General features: G+C 39.5%; 1 long non-coding RNA gene across 1 annotated transcript; it reads left to right on the top strand.

Moving 5' to 3' along the window:
• Positions 1-6,923: 6,923 nt before the first annotated feature.
• On the top strand, positions 6,924-16,200 carry LOC311627108. Its single transcript, XR_014795840.1, has 3 exons — positions 6,924-7,569; positions 14,439-14,492; positions 15,572-16,200. It is a non-coding gene; the product is annotated as an uncharacterized lncRNA (long non-coding RNA).
• Positions 16,201-25,819: the final 9,619 nt, after the last annotated feature.

A 25,819-nucleotide genomic window follows, 5' to 3' on the forward strand; every position in this document is an offset into this window, starting at 1 on the left:
TAGATCTTCCTTCTGCCTGGCATCATGGATAATGTTCTCATTGTTAAGAAGCAGCACTTAACGTGACTGAATAATGCTTGAAATAAATATTTCATCTTCACTTTCTATTAGCTTCCTCCATTTTTACTCTTAAAAACAAAAAGACACCTAACTTTTTCCCTCCCAGTGGTATTACAAAGCAAACATGCACACCTTTATTGAAATGACATATAAACATCACTAATTAGTATTAATTTGAGGGCAGTCTAGTTGTAATGAACTAATGGTGTAGTTTATAGCATAATTGTCTTATTACCTTTACAGAATATAGAAACAAACTAGAGCAAGTGCAACACTGTCAATAAAAGGTCTGGGAGAATTTAATAGTCATCGAGAGTTGTAATTATTTTCCTGGTTCTATCATAAACAACAGCAACACTCACTCTGCATTCGTCCCAGATTTGCAACCAGGATTTACATCAATGGTCTCAGTGTATCCTTCCAGCAACTCAGAGGTAGACTATCGTTATCCCTATTTCCCCGATGTGCAAGCAGAGGAGAGAAGGAGTTTGCGGCCAAGTTTGTATTCTCATAGACACCACTGCAAGTCTCTGATTTCTAAGTACTTTTAAAAAATTATGGCCTCTACATTAAAACCAACACTCCAGCTGCCTTTTGTTATTCATTTGCTGAGCAAATATGACTAATCTCCCATGAGCCTGAGAGTAAATCTCTGTCCAACTGGTAACTTCCACTCTGCAAAGTATCACGGCCCTTATTACATTGGTTTCCGCTCTTCATATTTGTGTCTAGCTTAGATCATTCGGGTCCAGAGTCATGTGCTGATTCCCTATTGTTTTTCTCAGTAAGTGCACCTCGCTTTAACTACAGAATAGAAAGAGCTTTATTTTAGAAACACACAAGGGTAGTGGGTGAAATGGGAAAGTCACTCTAAATCCAAATGCCTGTGTTTTTAGGCATCAGGTTTTACACATTAATTATATCCGGTAAAGTCTTGGAAACCAGAACTTACATTCTCTGTTGGAGATACCATTGATTAGACAAATGACCAAATTGGCAATAGCAAAAATGTGTGTGTGTGTGTGTGTGTGTGTGTGTGTGTGTGTGTGTAGGGGGGGGGGGGGGGGGCATTTCTGTCTAGTTGGAGAATGAGCCTTCACACAGAGTGAAAAAATATACAGGAATCTCCTGTCTGATACACTGCCATGTAAAGCAGGGAGAAGTGTTTGCCACCCTCTTAGGGTGCCTGGCTGGGTCTAAAAGTTAAACTGACCAATAGATTCACAGGAGAAAAGCATATCAAGGTATTGAGTATAAAATTTACATGACATGGGAGCCTCATGAAGAAATGAAGGCCCGAAGAAAGAGTTGGACATGAGTATTCTCATGCGAAGTTGGATGTAGAGGGGACACGTGCCTGCTAGGTTAAAGAGCATGAGGTAAGTGTAGTCAACTGGGGGAGACTTAGCAAGTCATATTTGTTGTTTGTCCAGATTCTTTGTCTTCCCAGATAAGGATGCTCATTTCCTCCGGGTGTGGGGAGTGCGATTCTCACATCATGGTTTTATGACGTGTGTCTGGGGGGAAGAGTAGGGAGAAGGTCAGCTGTGACCTCCTCCTTCTGCTATTTTCTTGAATTCCTTCAGCTGAAAGTATTCAAAAGCCAAGGCACCATATTTTGGTGCAGCATTTTCTGAGATCTGCCAACCCCCAGGGCTGCTCAAAGCTTGGACTGTGCATGAACCATACAGAATTTCCCGAAGGGCTTGTATGGGTTTTAACAGGGGCCTCAGGAAACCATATCAGTAACAAGTTTGTTTCCCTAACACACACACACACACACACACACACACACACACACACACACCTACTTCAAGGTTATTACACATCCTGACCTGTGAGGAACAAGCTAGTGGGTTTCACTCCCTTATGGAAGTTCCTTCAGAGCTCAAGCACCAGAGAGAAGAAGTTATATTACTGAAACTCCTCACAGGTCCTGAAAAAACTAATCAAACAATCTATATACTAGAAAGCAGTAAAATTAAGTCAAACTTATGTTGCAAATAGCATAAAAATATGAGAATTAGATAAATTTGTACTTGCAATAATATACAGCATTGCTCTGACTCCATAAAACAAAATCTAAGGAGTATGTCTGAGGGCATGAATAATTTGTATCTTTTCTATTTTTCTCTACATTTTTACAATGACCATATCTTATTTTCATAATGAGAAAGAAAACATAACCAATGGATACAAGACACGGGGAGGGTGGCAGGTGAAGGCATATGCGGGGGTGGGTGGGTAGGGGAGGCTGGGGGAGGTCAAGGAGGGGAAAAAGGAGACATATGTACTACTATTTGTAATGCTTCAAACAATAAAACAATGATAATGCAGAGGGGAAAACTTAAATTTTATATTAAATATGATAGAATTTACCTAGATTTTGCTAATAAAATTGATTATATTGTCAACAACAACAAAAAAGAAAAAATTGGATGGGTTGTAGGCAGAGAGGAGAGGAGAGCAAAGGGAAGGAAGGGTTGAGGAAAAGGGAGAAAAAGCTCCTCATTTGGTGATATGACCCTCTTCTTGTAACCCTACCAAAGCTTAAGTAAATTCTACTAAACTGAAAAGAGAGAGAGAGAGAGAGAGAGAGAGAGAGAGAGAGAGAGAGAGAGAGAGAGAGAGGGAGAGAAAACATATAAAAAGGACAAAGGGGTTTGATGAGAATCTTAGTAAGTTCCCACATGTTGATGTTACCAAATATCACATCACTCCATGGTTGATAAATCAGGGATCAGCCAACTAAGGCCTGTGAACCAAACTCAGCCCAGCAGCCTGTTTTTGTAAATAAAGTTTTATTGGCACATGGCTGCGCTCATGCATTCAGGTGTTGCCTATGGCACTACAACAGAGATGAGTAGCTATTGCAAAGAGCTATGGCTCCAAGAGTTAAATACCTACTAGGGATGCTGTATAGGAAATATTTGCTGACACCCCTCTCCCCCAGTGATAGATGTTTCTTAAGGGAGAGATTTGGCAGGAGGCAAAGTCCCTTGCCCTGGGCTTCTGAATTCTAGAGGTGCTAAAGGAGCATCTTGAAACTCTGAGGCCACCGTTATCAGACTGTTGGACAGAGTTTACCATCTCTTAATTCCTGAGCATTGGTCATTGAAGTGCTAAAAGGACTTCTTTCAGTTTTGTCTGCAAACATTAAAATACTTGTATAAATAGGCATGTACAGCTGAATTGAAGTGCTACATCTGGGTGACAACTCTTTTCTTGGCGCTTCCGTTTTTCTAGATTAAATGCCAAGAAAAAAAGGTAGTAGAAAACAGTAACTGGTTATCTTTTTCAAATAGGGATTGGGATTTTCTCAAGAAATTCCAAAGGAAGCAGAAACCATGGACAGGCATCCTTCTGCAGCTCCTTTTCTGACTTCTCATCAACGCAGAGCTGAGAATGAGCACCAATGTCATGTGGAAGTTCTTGATTTGAAGTCCTAATATTCCAGATACAGCCTGTAACCCCTCCCCCACTATCACTTCCTCAGTCCAACTTTCTTCGCTAGTGCTTTTAGGGAATTCTGGGGTTGACAGAAGCTGGGGTTGACAGTGCTGCTTGACTGTCTCATTAACCTTTGAAAGCTCAACTGTTAATTAAGGGATTTTCCTCACTGGATCAAATGCTGCTTCCCTTTTGCTTTTCACAGAAGATAGCAACCAAAGGCACATACACATACACACATGCACACGCACACCTCATCATCCATCCATACACATGCACACATACCACATTACCCATGCACACACATGTATACACATAGGCAAACATGCACACCACACCACTCATCTGCATATACATATGCATACATATCACACCACAACATCCTACACACACAGTTCAAGGAGGAAATGATAATGATGTATCTAAGACAGCCAACATAGTTTGTTTTTGTGTTTTGTTTTTTTTTTTTCATCAGCAGCATGTTTCTGGTTTAAGTTCAAATTGTTCATTTAATTTGGCATTCTCTTCTCATCCCCACCACACACCAACTCCTATTAGCAGACTCCCATGCCCCATATGTTTAAAAAAAAAAAAAAAGTAGAGCTGAATCTGGTTTACCTCATCTGTTGAAAAATATAATAAGTTTGGCTGAACTAAACAAACTTCTTCCTAAAGAGAGTAACCGACTATTTGTGTTTGCTGAACTGTTTGACAGATGGGAATCTGCTGGGGGCTGCGGGGGGGGGGGGGGGGGGGCGTATTTCTTTTAGTGATTATGTGACTGCTTCAGTTCTCATCTTTGCTTTGTCACCAACTAAGAAACTTTGTACAAAACAAGCTTCGCTGGCCCTTCGCTTCTTTGTTTATAAAATACGAAGGTTATCTGATCTTAACCTGGGTCCAGAAATGTGTCAACCCTCACATCCCATGCACTGTTTTCCTAGGAGAGAGAGAGAGAAAAAAATTACTTTAATGAATTCAACAAAGCCTTGAAACAGAGAGAAATTGCATCTTATAATAATAGGATTTTGTGATTTTTATAATTCCCTAGCAAGTTTTTATAGAATTAGGGACTGGCCTAGGGCAAAACTATCAGTCAGCAAAATGTGTCCTAACTTTTGTACACATCGGTTGAAGTTGGTATTGCCCTTTGCAAATGCTTTCATGGGACCCAGGGTCTTTCTGGTGTGGAGAAAACACATCTGATAACTAATTATTTTCCCCAGAGGTATATTGAATTAATGTGTTCACTCCCAGGGTATTTATCTCAAGAAAGAAAACCTATCCAGATGAAAGAGAGCACTTTGGCTAGGGGGACTTACTGCTAAAAAATGGGATTTCAGATATCTGTATGGGTAGATGTTTAGAGGAAGAGGTTTAGTTTAGTTGGGGTAGATTTAGCACTTTGTAGGCACTGAGTCTCAAAAACAAAACAAAACAAAACAAAAAATAAAAAAACACAACAACAACAAAAAACACCCACCTTTTCTTTGACAATGACATAAAACTTGCATATTTGCTAAGTTAAAATAGCTTCTTCCTAGATTTTCTGAATAATTTTAATTTTGTATATATTCATGAAAGTTACACTTATTTTCTTCTATTTTTTTGAGAGGTGGTGGGGGGGTGTTCTCAAGTCCTGCTTGTGTTCAGCTCCCTGGTCCTCACTTCTCTGAAGTCATCTCTTGTAGGTAACCATAGACTCCACCCAAGCATGAAGTTGGCTCTCACCCACTCTACAATGAACTTGGCTTAACTGTTGGCAGAAAAAGAAATAAAGCAGGAAAAGAATGAAAGAATTTCCTTCTGGCTGACAAACAACAGCTACTTGTTGCTGCTAATGGGAAATCTATTTTTACTCTTCCATGCCCCAGTAACGGAGTTGATCTTCATGACACAAAGACACCCCAAGCCAAAAATCTAAAAAGAGCATTTCTCTTTGGAGGTTGTAAACTCAAAATTTCTTCTCCAAGAAACTACAGTACAGTATCCAGGTGAGAAGACCTACTGTGTATGTTCCATAAAAATGTCAGCCCTCCACCACTCTACTCCCCAGCCAATGAAAAGTCCATCAACTATCAAAGATTTTCACGGAAGTTGACCACGCAGTTGAAATCTGCCATTTCATGTCCCTATCCAGCATTGGAATTAGACAGTCCTAGGCCAACCCGGAAATCCTGTTTACTAGCTAAGAGACCGTGAAGAAATTCCTTAACTTCTCAGCGCCATAGTTTTACCATCTGTAACACAGGGAGGAGGATATTGACATTGTAGAGGTTTGGAATCATTGAAGGCACCCCAGCCAGAGTAGACATGGTACAATTATTGAAATTCTAAACGTTGTTTCAGCTTTTGGATAAAATCTCTTCCTTTGTGACAGAACAGTTTGGTTTACCTTTTCAGAAATGTGAAGTGTGAAAGGCCTTAAACACCAGAAGCATATCTTTGCTTGGAGTCTTCCTCCCGCCTTTCTAGTGAAGAAGGCCTGTGTTCCAAGGCACAGTGATGACGAGGCCACAGGTGGCATCTTGCCACCGTGGCTCCACGTCTCAGAAATGTATCCGGGTGGCTTTCTGGGCACAGAGCTGGCACCCATGAGGAAACTGGTCACTCAGAATAATGAGCATGCCAGCTAGTTCTACCTTTCATTCCAACCGTGGCATTTCCTCAAGGTGCCAACTGAGACAAGCAACGCTTTCCCAATCCGGGCTTGGTCAACCTTCAAGTTCACTCAGATGTGGTCCCTGAGTCTCATCCTCTCACATCGCTTGCTCTTCCAAACCTGTTGTTTTGTCCTGAACCAGGAGCCCTCTTTTGGAAACGTCTGTCTGTTAGCAAATACCCTTGGCACCAGGGAGGTTGGCCAAGCTTGAGTTCAGTTCCTTTTATACTGAAGACCAAAATTACTTTTAAAAACATTGAATATTCAGATGATGGATTATAGTTGTCCCATGGAAAGCTGTATAATTTTATTGACCAACGTCACCTCAATACATCAATAAAAAAAAGAAAAAGAAAGTTATAACACAGGTTTTTAAAAAATATATATTTTTTTGATTTTTTTACAGAGAGGAATAGAGAGAAACATTTTTTACAGAGAGGGATAGAGAGCTAGAAACATTGATGAGAGAGACATAGATCAGCTGCCTCCTGCACACGCCCTACTGGGGATGTGCCCACAACCAAGGTACATACCTTTGACCTGAATTGAACCCGGGACCCTTCAGTCTGCAGGCCCACGCTCTATCCACTGAGCCAAACCGATTTCGGCGTAACACAAGTTTTTAAAAATTTTTTAAAAAATATTAAAGAGGAGGCTGTGGTCCTTTGTAGTCTAGCTTCTTCTCAAAAGGGTGCTCTTAGCAGGAGGGGGTCCAGCGGACCCAGTCAAGGCTGGTTCAGCTATCCCGCGGCCACAAGGGATGTGTTCTCTGCAGGACAGAGGGGCAGGCGGTGCCCAGCAGCCCGCCTCCCGCCCCTCTTCTTATCTTGTCTCTTGTCTTCTGCCTTTCATTTCCCTTTCTCTCCATTTTTGGGCCGGGCCAGCCTTGCGCGGCATTCGTGTTAGTTTTGAGTGGCAGCCCTGACTTGCTCCCGTGGTTTCTTTTTCCCTTTCCCCGAGGATGGAGGATGGAGGGCTATTTTCTCTGCTGGGGCGCTCAGGGCGTGGGGAACACTGTGTGCTCAGGGCGAACCCCTGGCGTGTCCCCGAGGTGCTTCGCTCAGTTGCTCGCGAACTTTTAATTTTTTCCAGGCTTGTGTGCTCTGTCCAGATCTGCTTCTCTGGGGCCGGGCTGGCCTCTTTGTTTTGGGGAAGCTTATTGCTGCACAGTGAGACCATCTGACAGTTGTTATCTGCGACCTGAGAGGCAGGACTGCCAGCGACGAGAGCCAGAGGCGGCGATGAGCTGCTCTCCTCGCAGACCTCCCGGCTCCCTGCCCCCAGCGCCATCTGGGACCACCCCAGGACCGGACCAGCGTGAATCCAATGTGCACGGGAGGATGGAAAACCTCTCCGCCCACCAAGGCCGCCCGGCCAGTCCCGAGTCCCTGACAATGGTGAGAACCATCAAATTCGTCTGTAGGGGGTATCTACTGTGACCTTCTCTCTCCCCCTTTCTCCCCTCCTGTCCTTCTTCCTTCCTCTCATCTCTCCATTGCGCCAGTCCAGATATGGACTGGCTGCAGGGTAACAGCTCTCCAAGGGGCAAAGAGCATGGCAGGTATAATACTGTTATAATACTGTATAATATTATACAGTATAATACTGTACAAACCAGCCAACTCTATCCTCCAGGAGGTTGCCAATAATATTGGGGATAAAATCCACGCCCTTTATCAGGGACAACACAGCCCCCAGGGACCGGCCTCTGTCTGGCCCTTCCCATTCACCCTCTACCATTCATTTATTGCTGTCAGCCCAGTCCCAGTCCCCTTCTCCTCCCTGTCCCCAACTTTCTGACATGCTGTGGCTCTGGGGCTGTTGGAGGGGGCTTCCCTCTTGTCCAGATCTCAGGCCAAACTCTGTCTTCCCCGAGTGGCTTTTGCTTATTGTCCCCGCCTCTTTCCCTCTCTATTGCACGTGTTATGTTACTTTCTTCCCAGTCTGTCTTCATCAGCAATCATGTCTGTATTTATTTGTTTGCTTGTTTATTCACTGCCTTAAGCCACCCTCCCACCCCAAACCTTCTGTCTTTTTCTCCATGTGGTCCCCAGTGCCCGGCACTTAAGTTTGTCCTAAAAAATATCTGTTAAATGATTGGATAAATAAATACTTCAAAGGGGACATAAAAAAAAAAAAAAAACATCATAAATAATGATACTAATGATAATGGTGGAACTTTTTTTTTTGGTATTTTACCAAGAACTGTGTTTTATGTATACCCTCTCCAATCTTCAAAACGAGTAGGACAGAGGATATTATTTATACATTCTGCCAAAAAAGGAGGCTCCCAAGGCTTTGGAATTTTCCCAAGGCCACCCACCTAGTGAGGGATGGACCTGGGATCCATCCTCAGACAGGTCCGACTCTAAAGCCAACAGCCATTCTTTCGTCCTGGCCGTGATGTCTAATGCACATAAACAACGGGAATAGAAGCCAGAAAGCGATAAACTCTGGGAGGTGCAGATAAAACCCCGCGGGAATTTGACGGAGGGCGAAGGGGCCTCTCAGAGAGGGGAACAGGAAGCGGTCATGACAAGGTGATTTTGTTTTTCTGGACCTGTGCCCATGGAGACTCTAGGCAGGCAGGGAGGGCAATTTGGACACTTGAAAGGGAACTGTGAACTCCCAGGCGTGTTGAACCAGAACACCAGAAGGCTACCCTGGCCGTGTGTGTGTGTGTGTGTGTGTGTGTGTGTAAGTAACAGGAGTAAAAAGGCAAGAACAACAAGATGAGTTCAAATTCTATTCAGAGAAGGGTACTGGCTGTTGTAGGGAGTATTTTTTTTTAAATCCATGTCTAACTTTGATTCTTATTTAGAGACAAAATACACATCTGTATCAATTACAGGAAAAGCTTCATATAAACACATCTCTAATCCCATATTTTTGTTTAATCAGAACTCACTATTTATCTACAAAACTGTATTTTCATATTAAATCGTATTTTAATTTCAGATCTAATCTAAATGTTCCCACGCCTGTGAAAGGGGGGTGGAGTGTCATATGTGAGCACTTTACCACTTAAACCCAATTTCTCATGGTTCAGTGTCCCTATCTACTCAAGTAGGACTCATGTCCCCTGCAAAGTCTCTGCCCAGATGTTCCTGAGTCTGCAGGGCCACAACAGCTGTGTTGGCAGATAAGCCCTCTTGCTTGCACCGCTTTGCCCTCTCTCCTGTCGGGCACTGCAATCTCCACAGACTCTTAGACTCTGTGCTTAGACCAAGCCCCCACCCAGGGCTCCAAACCTGAAGAGTTCCAAATAGTTCTCTGGTACATTGTGGTCCTCAAAGTCCACAAAGACCTTTTCTTATCTGAGGGCTGAGACTTGTGGGGGAGGGGTGGGAACCAGAGTGGAAAGGCCTGGCAGTCAGAAGAGATTCAGGTTGATATCAATATGTTGTTAGGAACTGAGAGTAACTGTTATAAACCCTGATGAGGTCAATGTGATAGTAACAGTATAACGTAGTGAAGATCATGTATGTGTACTGATTTCCTGATCTTTCAGGTGAAGAGACAAAAATCTATAATTTAGAGCTGATAAGGCAAATGGTAGAAGTTCAAGTATATTTCAAGTGTAAAGATGAATATTACAAACTGAAGTTGAATATTGGAAGAAAAAGCAGAGGGGAGGAAACAGAACAATAATAATGCTGACTTACTGGTTGCTTTTACAAGTATAGGGAGTTCTGCAAAATGTACACACACACTTTGAATAACTATAAAGGAGAGTTTATTAAAATGCATTTCATTTTCAAAATTGAACTATCAGCTGGGAAAGTGTGTATACTTTCTTTTGGGACACCTTGTATAACTACATCACGGTTTAGTGTGATAAAGAGTGTAATTCAGTACAAGGATCTAATCGTTTTGAGGGTATATAAGCCTAAAAACATAGCATCAGCATGCACAAAAAAAAAAAAAATTCAGTACAATGAGATCTAGGCAGAAATACCTTATAGGAAGAGACTGGTGCATTAGTCTATGGCAGATCAAGTCACAAAAAGTAATAAAAACAGTAGAAGACCTAAATAATAAAATTAACAAGGGAAATCCAATTTATATACATCATACTCTGTTCCAATAAAACAGAGCATACATCTTTCCCCAAGGGTCCATGGGACAATCACACACACACACACACACACACACACACACACACACACGACCATTTATTAGGACACAGAGAAAACAAAATGAGGCCCTAAACATAGAATATAAGCATATTAATTACAGAGCAAATCCAAAGATACAAGGAGGAAGAAAACACCATTAACAACAAAATAGAAATAAATGTTAGCAAGAGCAAAATTCTTAGAAAATATAAACAAGAGAGAAAAGAGTGCTCAAGAAAAAGAAAAAAGATACAAATAAACATAGAATTCAGAGCAGGGAGAGGGATGAATGGGTAAAAATAGCTAAGAACAGAAGGGGATATTTTTTAAAATCAAGAATAATACATTTATTTGATAATAAGTTTGAAAACCCAGATGACATGCATGCAAACAATGAAATGTTCTGTCCCTGTAAGAGAGACAATGAGGAAAACCTTTGTCACTGATGTGGAAATATCTCTAAGATATATTAAGTGCAAAAAGCAAGGAGTGAAAGAGAGAACATCATATATTATCAGTATGTAGAAAAGGAGGAAACAAAGATTTATTTATGTTGCCTTGTATATAAATGTATAAACAATATCCAGAAGGATAATTGTGGTTACTGGTGTGCGTGTGTGTGCCATGCACATATCTGTGCTGATGGGGAACAGTTGGAACTGAATAGGTGAAAGAAGTCTCTTTTAGATATACCTTTTCATACTTTTTGTTGTTTAGATTCTATGAACCTATTACCTAGTCATATAGGTAGCTTCTAAAAAGAAATAAAAATTTGTGTTACTATGGTTATGTGTGTTCTATAAGTAATAGTCCTTTAACTGTTGCTTTCTGATACAGTCTTGGATTAAACTGGGGGAAAAAATGAGTGTCACAATTTTATTTGGAAGTGTAACCACAGGACTTTTAAAATCTGGAATGGACTTTAATGATCATCTGATGAAATTCAAATTCTCATTTGCCAAATCAGAAGAGTGAACCCCAGAGAACTTAGGTGGTCTATTTTATCTACTGTCAGAGTGAAGATGGAACTAAGGTGTCTTGGATTTTTTTATTGATTCACTGACAACTTTAGTATTCATTTGTATAATTCATTTTAGGCTATTTTCTCTCCCCTGTTCTTATGTAGGTGGCTCTTCCATAGAACTACTTTACAGTTCTTCCAAGCTCATTTTCCCAGAGGGGAGGATCAGATCCCTGAAATTCATGACCAAAGACTAAAATGACAACCAGATTCACCTGTCTGCAGAAACATTTTGTTTGGGGTTTTACTCAGATGTTATGTATGATATAATAACTCCAAGGAATAGGAATTTAATTCTGAAAGCCATGACCTTTCAGTCATTTGGGGGCTCTGTGCAAGTTTTCTGTTTGTTGGAATAATAATAATAAATAATAAAGCTTACACTTACTAGCATCTCTCTATAATCAATCAACTGAACTAGGTGCTGTACCTGAATGAACTCCTTTAACCTTCGTGACAATCTTATGAGACAGATGCTATCATGAAACCCATTACAGAGAAGAAGAAACTGAGGGTTATGGAATTAATCCACTCAAGTTCACAGAACTGGTCGGTAGTGGAGCTGAGTTGCATACATAAGAAGTCTAGCTCCAAAATCACATCATTGTTTCTCAGTCATAAAGATTATTATTATTTTTTTTACATCTCTGATTCTAGTTTCCTTACCCACTTCTCTCACACCCTCCAGAAGTGGCAGTTGGTAAGTCAGGCAGTTGGTAAGTCAGGGAGGAGGCTGAGTTAGAACTCTCTTTGTGTTTTCATGAATTTCTGAGTGCAATGAAATCTGATGGCAGACTACCAACAATTCCATTTCTTGACACTTCATCTTACCAAAGACTTCATTTAAGAAGAGATTGGAATGCTGCAATGCTGCGGGTTGTCTCTCTGGGTCAGGCACATGCATTTTAGCAAGAACAATCTGAGTAGTAATATTTTGTTAACATGTGCCTAATGTAGGCTACAGCCACCAGAATAATATGTTAATTTGTAAAGATTTTTCTTCTTCTAGAAATTAGTGATTGAGTATTATAATAACTCAAATGCATTAAAAGTTTGCTGCTTGCATTGCTTTTAAGTAATAATAATAAGACAAAGTTAATAATTTTTTTTGCTTAATATGGACCTTAAGAAATATTTTTTAATATAAAAGGATGATTTATAACATACATACCAATAAATATCTTAATGTTTACAACAAATATATATTTTACAGCGTGTAAAATATTTCCCTTTAATGGTATAGATATTTTATTTAAAAACAAAACATAATATTGATTTACTTACATAACAGGATGCTGGGTTTAATGTGATGTGAAGATACAACAAATGCTCATGCCATATAACAAAATTAACCCCGAATTAACCAAAGATCTTAATGTAACAGCTGAAATGATAGAATTCTTCAAAGAAAACATAGGTGTAGATCTTCATGACCTTGGATTATTCCATGGTAATTTAGATATGTCACCTAAAACACAAGCAAATAAAAAATATATAAATCGAACTTCATCAAAATTTAAGACCTTTATGTTTCAAAGAACCTTATTAAGAAAATAAAAGGACAACCCACAAAATGGGAGAACATATCTGCAAATCATATATCTGATAAGAATCTAGAATTAAAAATAACTACAAGTCAACAATAAAGAACCCTACAAGTCAACAATAAAAAGACAAATTACCCAATTAAAAAATGGACAAAGGAGTTGAATAGACATTTCTTCAAAGAAGATATTCAAATGAACAATAAGCATATGAAAAGATGGCCAACATTATTAGTCATTAGAGAAATGCTAAAAAAATCACTAGATACCATTTCACACCCACTAGGTATCTATATTAAAAGAAAAACAATAACAAGTGTTGGCAAGGATGTAGAGAAATCAGAACTCTCATACATTTGAGATTGTAAAATGGTGTGTCCATCTGAAAAATAGTCTGGCGGTTCCTGCAAAGTTTCAAACATAGAATTACCATTGTAACCCAACAATCTTACTCTTAGGTGAAAACATACATCCACACAAAAACTTGTACAAATTATTCTTAGTGACCCTAAAATAAAACAACCTAAATGCCCATCAACTAATGAATGGATAAACAAAATATGGTACTCACAATGGTATTATCCAGCCATAAAGGGGATGAAATACTGATGTGTGCTGTGATATGGATGAACCTTTAACTCATTATGCTAAGTGAAAAACCACCCATTGTATAATTTCATGTATATAAAATGGCCAGAATAGGCAAATCTATAGAGACAGAAAATAGATTAATAGTTGCCAGGAGCTGTGGGGTGGGGAGAATGGAGATTGACTGCTAATGGATATGGGATTTCTTTTGGGGATGATGAGAATGTTCTTAATTGGATTGTGGTGATGGTCATACAACCTTTTGAAAATATTAAAATCCACTGAATTGTATATTTTAAACAAGTGAATTTTATGGCTTATAAATTGTAACCCATTTTTTTAAAAAATTAATAAATGTCAGATATCACATTTACCTATGAGATCATCCATATGCACATTTCAAGAGATCTATTCTAGTTACATCTCTTGGATTCCTTACCTAAGTGAGTTTCACCCAGATGAAAGATATAAAGAGTCAAGAACATTGAAATTAGGAAATGATTTGTCAGGAGGAATTTTGTGGAGAGAGATTCTCCCAGGGCTGGGCTGGGGAGTACTTTCATCTTTGATCTAAGTCTCATCTTACTTGAAGACCTGAGTCCCAGAAGTTAAAGGGCAGAATGGCTAGGTGCCTGATGAAAACCTAAGCAACCCAGTGTGGCTGTGCCAGCAGGTCCAGAATTACACTGGGAACTACTGACCCCACCTTCCGATGGGAGCTTAGGGAGGGGGCATTACTCAAGGTCCAGCTGTGGAGTCCTTGGCTGGAATATTGTCCTGTAGATCCCAGCTGTGGACTCCTTCTGGAGAGATGAGTGGGGTCTGATGAAGGAGGCTCTGCTACTGCCAGTGTTATATTTACAGTGTCCCAGGAGCAGGTCTCTAGAGAACCCATAAAAGCACTCACCAGAGAAAGTGTCAGCTTGAAACACCTCTCAGTCCCAGAGGGCATGCGACCATTTTTCAACAGTAGTTAAGTCAGCACTTTTTTCCAGGTTACCTCTCCTTCTTTCCTGTTTGGATCTTGGTGAGGCCAGAAGTGGCAATTGGTAAGTCAGGGAGGAATTGAGGGGGAAGAGAGAATAAGGGTCTCCCCCTCCCCCATGTCAAGTGGTCCCAGCCAAGACTTAGGGAGGGTAAGTGGTTTGCTCAATGCCACACATTGTTGTTGTTGGAGCTGGGTTCCTTTTTCAAGGCCCATAGCCATTCTGTTGTACTTAGAGAGAAGACAAACATCTGTGCAGTAGACACAGGCATTTTTTGATTCCTACTGGTAAATTTAGAGCAGTCAAAGGCAGGGCAGTGATGTAGTACAGAAGGAAGAGCAGTTGTGTGAAGGGTTTAGGAAGGAAGTACGGCCATATGCAGACCTACAGAATCACTCTACTCTCCATGTTGCCCAGTAAATGCTCATTGGTGCACAGGGTCTCTCCAACCTTGCAGCATTGCCTTCTCTCTGCACAAATGAGAAAACACTTGCAAAGTAAATAACAGAATTAACATCCTGACGAGCTGCACATGCATTTTCTTAGCAGGTTTGTGACTGGGGAAAATATTCACCCATAAGCACTTTCTCACCTATGGCACCTGTGATACTGCATCAATTAATTTCTTTAACAGGTAAAGCTCAGCACTTTTATAGATTGATTTTAGAGACTTCATACATTTATTTCAGGAGGTGTTTATGTTGCTATAGCTCCTACAAGTTTATACCATTCATTAAAGTCCAAGAAAGTATCTAACAGTGCTGATACATGTTTATTCCTATGGGCAAATGAGGGCCTTTGAAATACGACAGTTGGTCAAATATTTGGACTTGACAATACGATCTGACCATCACAAATACAATAGTTATAGCACTGCATTATTTTGATTGCTCTCTTGAAATACACCCTTCAAAAAGTCACCTCTATTTAAAATTTCTAAAGATGCAGCTTGTTCTACATATTTTCGTCTATAAAAGGAAAAACAATTTTCATTGCATTTATATTCTAAAAAAGCAGCACTATTTCTAAGCTAGACACAGCAATGATGTTTCAACTAGTTTGAAATTGAAGGTCAGTGAAATTATTAAATTAGAGATTCTGGTGTGTAAGCTCTGATCTAATTCAATTCTTCCATTTTACAGATGAGGACACGAAGCCCCGATGGGAAGTGTTAAAGGTGAGGTTGTTTAACTTTAAGACCAGCCTACTTCCTACCATCCAGTGCTGCCAGAAGATCGGAAGTGCTTGGAAAGTAGCCAAACCCCACTTGTCAAATGTCTTGAACAATTTCCTCAAAGCTCTTACTCCAAATCAACCTGACCCAAATGACAGGAACTATGCTACAGTGGCGCAGTCCCCTTTTTATTGCCCTCCTATCGAGGATAAGAGGAAGTGCCCGTGTTGCCCTTGACCTGCAGACGTCATCACAACACTGATTTCAGCTTCTCTACACATACATGGAAGAGGTTGCAGGGAAGCAGTGGTCCAGGACTGGGGCCTCAGGATGACAGGTGTGAGTCTGCAGTGTTTTACCTTGCTGTCTGTTGGCGAGGGAAAGTAGTTTACTTTGGGACCCAGGGATCCTGTTGAAGCTGCCCTGTTCTTATACCGTCCTACAAGCCAGCACACCAAAGGTCAGAAGAAATGGGAAGCAGCCAACAGGGGCATTGGTTTGACCAGCTGTTGTCATTCCTTGTTCACAAAGCTGCTAGTGATCAGGTTTGTTATGTATTTAATAAAAAGGAAAACAGGAATGCTAAATAATGCAGAATAAATCAGTCCTTCATAAATAGGCGTGAGACTGTGTAGTATTTTCCTATGGTTACTGTAACAAAGGACCAAGAATTGGGTGGTTTAAAAACACGCACATTTGTTTTCTTATAGTTCTGGATGTCAGAAGACCAAGATCAGCCCCTCTGGGCCAAAATCAAGGTGTCAGCAGGATGTGTTCCCTCTGAGCCTCTAGGGAGGGATTCAATTTAAAGTTTAGCTGGGTAATTCAGGATAATCTCCTCATATCAAGACCCTTAATGTAATCGCAACTACAAAGTTTCTTTTGCCAAATAAGCGAACACTCACAGGTTCCCATCCTCAATATCTTTTGGGCCAGTAGCTGACTACAATCTGAGATCAATAAGCTTCCTTGTAGGTAAATTCAAAAGCATTCACAGGATGGCATTGCATATAGCCATTCAAAATCACATTTTAAAAGAGCGTTTAAAGATATTGCCAAATGATCAGGAGATTATTTAAAATTTAAGAGGCAGGTTACAAAGCAGTATGGTCATAATGATCCCCAACTTTAAAAGGCCAAACAATGTTAGACATAAAAGAGAGAGAGAGAGAGAGAGAGAGAGAGAGAGAGAGAGAGAGAGAGAGAGAGCTGGATGATTATGTGTCCGAGAGTTAAAGTTGAGTAGCTCTGAGTAATGAGATTTACAGGCGGTGTTTATTGCTACTTTTGTGTTATTCTGCAGATATAGATTTTTTTTTACAATAAACATGTATTAATATGTATTGCCATTATATTAAGAAATCAGCCACCAAAAGCAAAGACAAAGAGGAAAAATGAACACAGTAGAAAATATTAATCCGAGTCCCTGTCTCTTCTCTTCTCATGTTGTTCCTTGCATGGCACAGGCTCAAGCTTTTAAGAGAATGGAATCCACTACCCAGGACCACTGCCCTCTTTCTTCTTGTGTCCTCGGAACTGAAGCCTTGCTGGCACTGGTTTACAGACTCTCTGACCCCACAGGGATTCTCAAAGCCTGGTGTTATATATGTCATAGTGGGGAAACCCTCTGCACCTTGGAGGTGAAAGAGATTGCTTTTATTTTAGGTACCAATTTAGAACAAAATTCAAACAGGTTCTTGTATTGCTTTTCTATCCTTCCAGTGTGAGCCCTTTTCGCAAGTTATGTGGTTGGGAGGGCAGCAATAAGTTGTCACTACTCTTTGTACAAGGGCTGTAGGACTTGTGCCTCCTTGAACTTTTTAAAAAAATATATATTTTATTGATTTTTTACAGAGAGGAAGAGAGAGGGATAGAAAGTTAGAAACATCGATGAGAGAGAATCATCGATCAGCTGCCTCTTGCACACCCCCTACTGGGGATGTGCCCACAATCAAGGTACATGCCCTTGACCAGAATCGAACCCGGGACCTTTCAGTCCACAGGCTGACGCTCTATCCACTGAGCCAAACCAGTCCCGGCAATCTTGAACCTCTTTTGCTTTGGGTGTTGATAAAATATTTGAGGTCTTTTTTCCTCAGAAAAATTCAACACCAGACTCTTCCATTATCCCATATACTCTCTCTCCCCTAATCCACTCACCAGAGCTGAGATGCTATAATTTCTGATCCTGCTATCATTCATTGTTCCTATTAGTCACTCATTGGTTACACCTTCATGGCTCTCTCCTCCTGTTCAGCTTAGTTTCTTTCTCAATTTCATTTGTGTGTGAGTGTGCACATGCATGCACATATGTGTGATGCAGATATTCAGGAAAATGCCAGTAGAGCAATGAGATGTGTTTGCACACATTTGATAATCAGTTTGGGATTAAAAATGTAAGACTCTCCTTTTAGGTTACCCCATCAATATTTATGTATTGCTCTTTTGTTTAGGTGATCTTAGATTCTGAAACAAGAATTAGAGCACATGGTCTGATAAAGTACTTTTGTCTAGTGTTTAAATATCTATTTGGTCAAAGTCTTACAAAAGGGTATAAAAGAATGCTTAGCTTGAAAGTCACCTATATTGATAACTAGAGGCCCGGTGCATGAAATTCATGCACAGGGCAGGGAGTCCCTCAGCCAGACCTGCACCCTCTCCATTCCGGGAACCCTCAAGGAATGTCTTACTGATGGCTTAGGCCCACTCCCCATGGTTTTCTGCTCTCTGCCGGGCCTGCCTGTTCCATACCACAGCGATGGGCAAGCAGGCCCTGCTCAGTGCTGCCTGCAGACCCGCTTGCCGGCTGGTGAATTGCTGCGGTGACAGCCAAGCAGGCCCTACTGTCTGCTATCAAGCTATGTGGCCACCCTCGCCTCCCTGAGTGAGCAATGGTCCTGGGAGGCTGCAGGCTTGGTGCCTGTCCCCAGGACCCAGGCTGCTTGGCACCTGCATATGCAAATTAACTCGCTGTCTTTGTTGGGTTAATTTGCATATGCACTCCTGATTGGCTGGTGGGAATCACAGAGGTATGGTCAATTTGCATCTTTCTCTTTTATTAATGTAGATAATAAAGTTCTATCATATTAGAACTGTTTTTAAAAAATTCAGCACTTGCTTACTATTGTATTGCTGACCTCTGGGATATGTGTGTGTGTGTGTGTGTGTGTGTGTGTGTGTGTGTAATCTATTTTGTATACAAGCAGCATTCTATAAATAATTCCATGGTATTAGAATATGTAATATCCCAAAACTCAGTTTACATTGACCCATCAACTTGTTAACTTACCAGCCCCAAAGACATTTAACACTAAATAGCAATTGCTCATGGCAGGTTGCTGCTTGCTCTTCTCAGCTGCCAGGTGAAAGAATGTTAAAAAGGGCTTTGTAGATTGTGAAACTTATACTTAAAAATAGGGTATTACTTATAAGGAACACAGTTGCAGGAGTTTTTAGAATAAGAACTCCAGATTCCTATAGCTCAGGCACATGTGTTACTCATTATCCTACCTACTCCATTCTTTATCTGACTATAAATGTTGCTTATTGAAAATAATATTGTGAATAGAAAAATATATTTAAATATAGAAAAGCTTAGAGAAAAATAAAGCTTAGAGAAAAATAACTCACAATTTCAACACTCAGAGATGTTTAAGATTTTGAATTAAAATTTTCTGTGTATAAATGAATATATAAGAAATCATGTTAAATATATAATTTCACATCCTGCTTTTTTATTTCACATCTTATGCTAAGCATTTTTCTATGTAACTTAAATTATTAAAAACATATTTTTAAAGATTATTCAAACTTCCCTATGGCAGAGATCTTTGTCTGATTTGCTGAACAGTGCCCATCAGCTGCCTGGGATAGTGCCTGGACATAGTAGGCACTTAATAGATAGTTATTGAATAGTTCTATATATGTTATGAATGTACTCTAGTTGACTTGTTCACACTCTAGTCATGGGCAGTCTTTTTCTTTTATAAATTATATTTCTACAAATGCTTTTGGACACATTTATAAATCATCTACCTTGGGAGTTATTTCCTAAAATTTTATTTCCCAAAAATATAACTGTCATATTAAATAGCACAAATATTTTTATATCCCTTTCTGCAAATTATTTTTAAACTAGAGGCCCGGTGTACAAAATTTGTGCATGATAGGTTCTCTAGGCCTGGCCAGCAATCAGGGCTGATCTGTTGGGTGACCAGTGGGGCGATTGTGGGGCTCTGACTGGCACCCACCTTAGCTGGCCTGGGGCAGCTCCTGCATTGAGCATCTGTCCCTGGTGGTCAGTGTGCATCATAGTGACTAGTCATTCTGCTGGTCATTTGGCTGTTCAGTCAATTTGCATATTAGGCTTTTATTATATAGGATATGGTGCACAACTTCAAGAAGATAAGAATATGTAGAGAGTATAGATTAAAATAATTTCTCCATAGATAAGCAGTCAATAGGGTAATCAAATCATGGTTTTTATGAAATAATTTAACAAAGATACTTATTAATCAGAGGTGATAGGGAAACAGTTAAGTCAATATATCTACTTGCCAACTCCCCCATCCTCCCTAGTTAACACTAGGAGGATTTATTATTTATTTGATAACTGCATATTGAGTGCTAAAAAGGAATTGGGTGCTAAAACTCTGGGAAAACCACAATAATCACGCTCTCTGCCTTTATGGGGCTTATAGTTGATTGAGAAAGACAGAGGCTTAGCAAAGTATAGCATCACTTGGTAGGTGCTGAGTCAGAGAGAGACCTCAGAGTTCATTTTTAAAATATATATATTTTATTGATATTTTACAGAGAGAAAGAGAAAGGGATAGAGAGCTAGAAACATTGATGAGAGAGAAACATTGACCAGCTGCCTCCTGCACACCTCCTACCAGGGATGTACCCGCAACCAATGTACATGCCCTTGACCAGAATTGAACCTGGGACCTTTCAGTCCTCAGACCGACGCTCTAGCCACTGAGCCAAACTGGTTTTGGCCAGAGTTCATTTTTTAAAAGTAACTTGGAGGAAAGTACATGTGGAAGGGATAGTCACCATCATTAGAGAGAGTTTGGGAAGAGATGAAGCTTACAGGGACCTATGCATGAGCTCAGTTAAAGTGTTAGGAATAGAGGTTTAAATAGATTCAGTAGGAAAGCCCCAGTAGAGGTCTTGGGATCACCATTTTGCCTCCAAAGACCTTGGGGTTTCACCTGTAAAGTAGTTATAATTTCAAACTCAGCTTTAGCCTTCTTTAAAATCTAAGCATCAGTGATTTCTCTCTGCCTACCAGTTTAGAAGTGATCTCGAGGCTACCCCACAATAGGGGCAGAGTTTTGTGTTATCAGACAAACATAAGGTTTAGGGAGCTTCCTCAGGTAGTCCATGATTAGCTTTTTCAAACAAAAATTTTTATAATAAAAATTGGCTGAACTCAGTCCTCATTCACTGTGAGCCTGCTCATCAGGATATATCTTTTTCTTGCTGATATGTTGGTCATACAGAGCCCAGAACATCTAGGAGCACATGTTGGTTTCCCTTGCATTGCTCCTTGACTTAAAGTTTGCCTTGGAATGGATAGAATGCCAGATTTATATTATTGCACAGTTGCTGAATACAATTCCTTTTATTTCATTTGTTGTGTTTGTTGTTGTTTTATTTTGTTGGATATGGAATCATGGGTGATAGTCCATCTATGTTCTCTCCTAGATGAGCACTGGGACACTTGTTGGATGCTTTTAAGAGGGCCAGGAATGACTGTCCCATGCCATTTGGTGTAATACAAGAGGATTAGGAGAGGAAGGGAGATGGAGCTTGAACTGTGAGAGTAGGTATAGCAGGTCACCTCTGAGGATGGCATAAGTTACCATTAAGAGTGGCAACCAGACCTGGCCAATGACTAAACAGGGCTAGCAAACAGGCTCCTGGCTGGCCAGAAGCTAGTAGCAGATTTCACTGGAACTGTCACACTAGTGCAGGGCCAAGGAGCATACACAGGACCTCCCCAGTTATCTGTGCTCTCTCTGAACCTTTCAAGAGAGATTGTAGGATGCTCAAGGTTGGGTACTGAGGGATACCAAATGACTTTGGTCTGTAGTATTAACTATGGTTGCAATAGGTTTAATGTGATTGGAATAAACTTCCTGATGATGCTTTGTTGCCAAGGAGCTCATTTATAGGAGAACTAATGTTAGCCTTCAAGGCTGCTCAATAGATGGCCTTTTTTAGTTAAAGAGCCATTCTGGACAGTTGATGAGATGACAGAGTGCTAGATTTCTCTGCTTTGGGGACTCTAATCATCAAGAACTGGAGGGAGTGGCGGAAGCTGAAGATGAGCTAAAAGAGAAAGAAAACTTCTCTTCCATAAGAAGAAATTGGAGTTCCTCATATTCCCTTTCACTACTTGAAAGGCAGCAAGAAAATTGTCTCTACACAACTATGATTATGCCAAGGCAACTGTGTGGTCACCTTATTTGTCCTTATGTGTTTGCATGGCTTGAACTTTTTACTCTTGCCTCAAGTTAATAACTGTATGGCTAAGTTAGTACTATGTACTAGTTTAAATTGTTCCTTTGGGAACCTGCACCATCTCTTCTTTTATTAGCTGTTCCTCTTTTATTGAAGAGTAGCAACTGTATTACCCAGTTTTAAATCCATACTTGGCGAGTTCTCTATCCAGGCAGAAAGGCCAAAGGAGGTGATGGGGTCAGATTTATTTGACCTTTTATAAAAAAATTAATTCTTTATTTCAAAAGAAGTTTGCCAAGTGATTACATTTAAAGTAAATATATCTACACTAACATCGTTTGACTCAAATTAAGATAAGCTATGCTTTGAATTTAGATGAGATAAATTGTTGACCTGAATAAAGATTTATTCAATATTCAACAAGCATTTATTGATTTCTCACCATTGGCCAGGAATTGTGTTAAATAGTCCGAGGCTTATATTGATAAATGAGGTATTGCCTGCCTTCAAATTACTCACAGTCTCTTGAGGGAGGCATATAATAAAAGATTAATAGCACATCGTAATTAATATTTAGGTGTAAGTAAGTACAGGAGCCTATGAAGCTATTTTGGGGACTCCAGGCAGGAAACATTAGGCTCAGAAGACTATCCACTGAAATGCCAAAGACTTCTACGATCCTTAGTTCTTTGAGCATTCCAAATGCTCTTTACATGTTGCAAGGTTTGATATCCCTGTCTTCAGGTCTTTTCTCAAAAATCACTTTCCTACTGAGATCTCTTCCCAATCATCCTATTCAAATTTATACCTTCTGTCTGCTCCCCATTCCTTACTCTTTTTCCATGCTTTCCTTTTTTCTCTATAGCAACAATCATCATTGGTTATAACATTTTTGTTATTATTATTATTATTAATCAACTATCTCCTCCTCCCTTTATTGGAAATGTGAGCTTCATTCTAATAGAGTGGTATTTTCAGCACCTAGAATACTGGTTTTTATACAGGAGGTGATCAGTAAGTATTTGTTGACAAAAAACAAGGATGAGGAATCTTATCATTTCACAAAGTTAAGAATATATCTAATGCCCTATCCATTTTAATTTTATCCTTTACTTAGCCAACCAATTTTAAGGAAAAAATATTAGATAAAAGGTGATAGAAAAAGAGTCATCTTGCAATTAATTAAATAATATTTGGTGAATGCCTATTATATACTAGGCACAATGTTGCATGATTTAGTGCATACAGTGAAGCTCAAGAGAGATCTTTGCCTTCAAATGTCTTATACTGTAATTGGTGAAAGAGATATGAAACAATGTATATTTAAAAAAACACACGAAAATAATATGAGATGTCTCAAGCAGAAAAAGAGGAAGAGCTAAAGGCATGTCTAAGCAACTTGGGCTGAGATGACTGAGGGTAGGCTGCTGGTCAGGGAAAGATTCCTGGAAAACGTAAAACTTGACCTTGGGTATAGGATTTAAGGAGAAAGAAGTGAAATGTACTGCAGGGGTGATGGTGGTAAAAAAAAAAAAATGTAAGCTAGAGGACACCTCACTTATTGCGAAGACTTGCAAATCATGCACTGGGAGGTGTGCTACAACATGAAACAGCCCTGTGATATTTACATGAGGTTTCTTTAGAGGAGTTATCTTGGGAAGCACTGAACTTATTCTAACAAGACTACCTTTGTTCCAGCCATTGTGAAATTTCCTCTTTGAAAATGATCTTCAGAGACTAACTTTCTCTCTTGAATTTTCTCCCAGGGGCATCCTGAATTATTAGAGAAGATATTTAATAGTTTGAGAAAAGCCATCAGTAGTTCAGGGTCAAGTTGAATACTATGGACTGAATGCTTGTGTATCTCCTTCCACCCTAGTTCATATATGAAATCCAAATGCCCAAGGTGATGGCTTTTTGAGGTGGGGCCTTTGGAAGGTGAATAGGTCATGAAGGCTCTCATGGAATTAATAATGAGATTTATGTCCTAATAAAAGAAACCTCAGAGAGCTCTCACACTCTTTCTGTCAAATAAGGACACAATAAAAAGAGAGCTATGTATGAATTAGGAAGTAGGTTCTACCCAGACATACAATTTGTTGGTACCTTGATCTTGGACTTCCCAGCCTCCAGAATTGTGAGAAATAAATGTTTGTTGGTTATAAATCACTAGTTTATGATATTTTGTGATAACAACCTAAATGAACCGAGACACTGGGTTAAGAAAGTGACTGACCAAATACTATTTGGAACTCAATTGAAGTGTGATTTTAAATAAATGAGCTAGATTTTCAGATGTGCCTCATACATTAGAACTGAAGGCAACTTCAAAGTCAGGATTTAAAAAACCGTGGAGGAGAATTGTGTCTTTGGTGTAAGTCACCTTTTAAATAAAAATTTTAAAACCTTTTAATTACAGTTGACATTCAATATTATATTAGTTTCAGGTGTACAACATAGTGATTAGACATTTATATAACTTACAAAGTGATCACCTCATAAGTCTAGTATCCATCTGACACTCTACATAGTTATTAAAATATTACTGACTACATTCCCTAGGCTGCACTTTACACCTCGTGATAAGTCATTTTCCAAGATGATTGTTTTGAGAACCATTGCTCATTTGGTTGAATAATTGTTTAAAAACAACAACAAAACAAAACAAAACAAAAAAACCAGCACCATTTCTTAATAAGTCACTCTTCACAAATGTGGATATAGGTTTCTATATTTTTTGCATTCCTTCTATGAGCCCTTTGCATGTGCAAATGTTTTCCCTGCTTCTATGTTTATTGGATTGAACCAATTAACTGTGATGATGAAAAAATGACCTTTCTTGACTCAAGAACAACATAGGGAAAAGAGCAAAAATTCAGCTTCTATTTAATTACTAGTTGAATAATATTGGTGTGGTCAAAGGAGGTAATTAACTTTGACTTTGTCCTTAATAAAAAGAGAAAAATAAGGCAATGGCTATATCATATGCACAAGAGAAGTGGGAACACAGAGTAACCCATTCCATTTCTCCTATTCCTTTATGCTCTGCTGTACTCCCCAAACATACTTTTGCTTTGGGTCTGAGTCCTCAAATACTCAAATGACTGGCACACTATGTTATTGATAATCTCTAAATCTTGCCTCAGCTTTCCTAAGTAGATGTTATTTCTACGTCCTTCAGCATTGGTAGTAGAGGGATTATAATCACCAATAATTTCTACTTCATATATAAATGGAGAGACTAATAATCAGATTAAACATTTGGAATCCATATAATTTATTCAGTTATAAGTTTATGCATAAGCTTTTGACAGGACCAAGTGCTAATGGATAATATTAAAAAGGCAGACCTGGTTACTGTGGCCTAGAAAGTAATTTACTTCCATGTGTCCATCCCATTGTGAACCATTAGAGAGAGAGAGAGGTAAGTATAGCTAGCTATCAACCAGACTAGAGTATCACTAGCTTCTGATAAATAGATCCTAAGTGCCAGGGATCACTTGGTAAGAACCAGCCTTGTTAAAAGTGACAAGGTCAAGTTTCAGGAATGGCAGTTCAATGGTCACATTGGTTTTAGCATCCACAAGACTTATGGCCTGTATGGCATAATGGAGCCCCCTAGTAATAGGGTCCTAGAACTCATATGGCATTAAAGAAGGGAGGGAACCAGGAAGGGTAATTCATTTTCTCAAATTCACATTTAATTAATATATATACAATTTTTCGTTATTTCTTAAGGTGGGTT

This window comes from Pipistrellus hanaki (genome assembly GCF_964339955.1).
Source record: "Pipistrellus hanaki genome assembly, chromosome: 8".
Taxonomy (NCBI): domain Eukaryota; kingdom Metazoa; phylum Chordata; class Mammalia; order Chiroptera; family Vespertilionidae; genus Pipistrellus; species Pipistrellus hanaki.